Genomic DNA, 4,666 nt, shown 5'->3' with positions numbered 1-4,666 from the left:
CCTGATGCTGGGAGGGATTGGGGGCAGGAGGAGAAGGGGACGACAGAGGGTGAGATGGCTGGATGGCATCACCGACTCGATGGACATGAGTTTGAGTAAACTCCGGGAGTTGGTGATGGATAGGGAGGACTGGCGTGCTGCAATTCATGGGGTCGCAAAGAGTCAGACATGACTGAGCGGCTGAACTGACTAAAATGTTAGTGGTGTTGAGCATCTTTTTCTGTGCCTACCGGCCATCTGTATGTCTTCTTTGGAGAAATGTCTATTAAGGTCTTCTGCCCATTTTTGACTGAAGTTTTAGTTTTTTGTTGTTGAGTTATATGAGTTATTTGTATATTTTGGAGGTTAAGTCCAAATATTTTCTCTCATTCCATAGATTGTCTTTTCATTTTTCAATCAGTTTCCTTGCTTCACAACAGCTTCTAAGTTTGATTAGTTCTTATTTGTTTATTTTCATTTTTATTTATATGCTTTGGGAGACCAATCCAAGAAAACATTGCTATGATTTATGTCAGAGGATGTTTTGCCTATGCTCTCTTCTAGGCGGTCATAGTCATTTTAAATCCACACCGAGGGAAGAAATAGTTCCTTAATTGATCTATGATTAGCAACATGAGTACCCCTTCTCTTTAAATTGGTGTTCTAATAGTGTCTTTTCTGTTTTTTTCTTGGGTCTGTCATAATAATTGCAACTGAGCAAAATTTACTTATTGATGGCTTTTCCGAGTTTTATCAAGTAGACTTTGCATAGTTCCTACTTGTATGACTAAATTTAAATATCAGCTAAAATGCATTTTAATTCTCTTGAGACTCCCATCTATGGGACTAAAGCAAAATATCAACAATAACAATACAAGAACAACCAATGAAAGACTACTTCATATAACAAGTGGCGATTTGTCACACCAAATAAATCAGTGAAAATGGATTGTGGAACGGCTGCTATGTTTATAGAACTGTGCTTGGAAAGGAAAATGATTTTGACAAACAAAAAGGTAACTACTCAGTTCGTAAATGTTCTAAATCTCATGATGAATAAGAGATCTCCATATTGCTTTGGTTTTCTCCAAAGCAGAGCCTGAGGCAAGGGCTTGAGCAGGGGGAGCTTATATGGAAACTGGTCCCTGGAGGAGGTAGTGAGGAGTGAGGGAGGTGAGACAGGCAGGGAAGGGGGAAAAGCCAAAACCAAGATTCCTTACGGAGGTAGATAAGTTGAGGTTTCCTTGCGGATGTTTTGAAATGGGTGCAGGGTACTTTTTAGAATTATCTTCTGAAAAATAGAATGCTGGGTCATTTATCCATGAGAACTTCCATTCTTGACTCCCTATTTCCTTATATGCCACCATCTTTAACTGTTGAGCAAGAAAAATGGGAACAGGTGGTTTGTGGAGTAGGGTTGCGGGGGTTGTCCCAGTTCTAAGTGAAAGAAGGAAATGGGACATTCCACAGCAGATTACAGATGGTCTTTCAAAACCAATACTGCGATGGTTGAAGGAATAAAGCAAATTTCCTTCACTTTCTAAATTTAGCCCAATACCAGTTATTGCCAATTCTTTTCTTTGCTCCATCGTTCATAGGTTCCCTTTCTTCACCTAATCTTAGACCAAAGAAAGAACCAGAGACATTGGTTTTTAACAGTTAATTTTAAAAATACTTTTAATATTTTTAGGACACGTGCTGTGCTGTGTTGTGCTTAGATGCTCAGTCATGTCTCTATGAGACCCTGTGGACTGCAGCCCACCAGGCTGCTCCATCCATGGGGATTCTCCAGGCAAGAATATTTGAGTGGGTTGCCATGCCCTCCTCCGGGGGATCTTCCTAACCCAGGGATGAAAACCAGGTCTCCCACATTATAGGTGCATTCTTTACCAGCTGAGCTACCAGGAGAATCATTTTAGGACATACCTGGGGACAAGGTTATTTTGCTACCCAGGTTCTCAGTGTTTTTACCTATAAACAGATGGGTGATTTGTAGTTTCCTTTGGGTCAAAAAATGGGCATGATTCTTGTCTTCTAAGCATGGTCATCAGCCAGCTTTTTGTCCAGCGTTTCCTTTCTGAAATTCATGTGTGCAGAGAGTTACGTGTGTGAGAACACATGATGAGTTTGGAAGACTACCACAAAACATTGTCTTTTCCCATAAGTCTGTCTTCTCTTTTCACCTTCTTTGATGTCTGAGGTTCTCACCATGAGATTTCTTGGAGTTAAAATTATCTTTCTATAATGTCTGTATAAACTGTCCAGTACATAAAATATATTTGGAGCAATAAGCACTGTATTGATTATAGAAGTTTTAAATCTGATCATGAAGAAAAAATTTTCACTATGAGGTAGGGATCAGACTGACAGATTGATTTCCAAGTGGCAACATGTAAGTATTAACAAGATGCTGGCCAGAATACAACCAGTCCTAAAACTGCATTATACTTTCTATTGCAAAAATAAATAGGAATATTTGTGTGTGAGGGATCATTATTGTAATTACCATCCTTAGGTTAACTTATGTGTTCTCTGATGCACTGAATCCACATATTTGAATAATTAATTCTCATGTTGCATAAGTAACTGAATTGGCCCTACTTAGAAGGTCTGAGGGCTTCCCTGGTGGCTCAGATGGTAAAGAATCTGCCTGCAATGCAGGAGACCCAGGTTTGATCCCTGGCTTGGGAAGATCTGTTGGAGGAAAAAAATGGCTATCCACTCTAGTATTGTTGCCTAGAGAATCCTATGAACAGAGGAATCTGGTGGGCGACAGTCCATGGCGTCACAAAGAGTTGGATGGGACTGAGTGACTCACACACACAAGATCCAAGTGGAATGTTATTTTAAAAAAGAAGAAAACTTTTTGCTTCTAAAATAATTTTTCTAATTCATAGTGAAAGAAGTTTCCTTATTTCTTTCACTAGTGTAGAGACCAGTATGTGCAGAACAATTCTCAACCTTAAAGAGAATAGAATAGATTATTTAGCTGTATTCTTTGTAAACTCATAGCTAGTTAACCACGTGTAGAAAGAGGAGCTATTAAATATTCTCTGCTTCCAAACACTCCAGGCCAGGATAACAGGAACTATTTCTGTCTCTCCTGCTGACAAACTCCTGTCCTGGGAATAAGCAATTGCCAGATCTGTCTGTAAAAAGGGCTTCCCAGGTGGTTCAATGGGCTTCCCTTGTGGCTCCGCTGGTAAAGAGTCTGCCTGCAATGCAGGAGACCTAGGTTCAATCCCTTGGTTGGGAAGATCCCCTGGAGTAGGAAAAGGCTACCCACTCCAGTATTCTTGCTTGGGAAATCTCATGGACAGAGGAGGCTGGCAGGCTACAGACCATGGGGTTGCAAAGAGACAGACACAACTGAGGTAACTGAGCACATACATACACCTGTATATGTGTAAAACCCCCAAGGAAATACGGGGGCCAAGGATGTGGCTTACATGACTTCCAAGTTCTTATAACATTTTCATTCTGTTTATCCTTCTGTAAAACTGCATTAATGTTATGATTTATTATAGTCATAAAATCAGAATTTTGTTTCCCTGGTAGCTCAGCTGGTAAAGAATCCGCCTGCAATGAAGGAGACCCCAGTTTGATCCCTGGGCTGGGAAGATCCCCTGGCGAAGGGAACGACTACCCACTTCAGTATTCTGGCCTGGAGAATTCCCATGCAATCACAAAGAGCTGGACACGACTAAGTGACTTTTACTTTCAAGATCTTTGAAACTACAGTTAATTTTAAACATCTTCATTTCTTTTGGTGAAGTTGATACATATACATGTTAATTTCCCCATATCACAAATTAGTCAGTGGTAGGGCCAAGACTGGAAATGAGGCTTCTGACCTCTAGTGACTCTGGTGAATTAGACATCAACTGACCATTGAGATAAATAGGAAAAGCCATCTCTGTGTGGTTCTTTGTGCACTGTAGCAATGGATAGGGAGGATGGAGTTCCTGCTCTGGCTCCATGGACCTCAAAGCAACAGTTAGAACTTAGGCCAATCAATGATATTTTCTAGAAAGAATACTTTCTCATGGGCATGCTTTGGAACTCCAGTTATGTTATTACTGTTTTAAAATTATCTGCAGACAAAGTGGGCTGACTCCCAGTACCCAGGCATAGTCAGTATGCCCAAGTGTCAGTAAATTAATAATATGCATTTAAGTTCTAATACAGTACAGCAGCCTGACTGCTGCTAATTATTAGATGAGATTCAGACCAGAAAAACTTTGAAAAGGGGCTGAAATTGGGGTTTAAGCGTGAATCCTGCCTCTGTTGATTAATGAATTTATTTCACCAGAGACACTCAAGGTCTTTCTTTGGCTTTGGAGTTGTAAGAATATCTAAATCTAAGACCAAGAGAATAAATATTTGTTTTTTTTTTTTAAATATTTGTTTTTTTAACAAGCTCATTCTTTTATACATTCTAACACTATGCAAATGTGTTCTTGGAATAGATTAGTTAAATCTTCGGGTTTTTAAACTTTGCCTCTCATCGATTTATTTACTGCTTGTTACTTTGGATATGACAGCAGAACTTAGCAAGTCAAATACTGTTGGCAGAATACTCAGGTCAATAGCAAACAAACTGCCCCAGACATAAATCCACTCTACAGTTTGCCAAAGTTCAGCTTCTGTACCAACTGAAACAGAAGTCCCACCAGGAGATGCAAAG

This window comes from Cervus canadensis, chromosome 1 (genome assembly GCF_019320065.1).
Source record: "Cervus canadensis isolate Bull #8, Minnesota chromosome 1, ASM1932006v1, whole genome shotgun sequence".
Lineage (NCBI taxonomy): Eukaryota > Metazoa > Chordata > Mammalia > Artiodactyla > Cervidae > Cervus > Cervus canadensis.
This window is presented reverse-complemented; position numbering follows the sequence as displayed.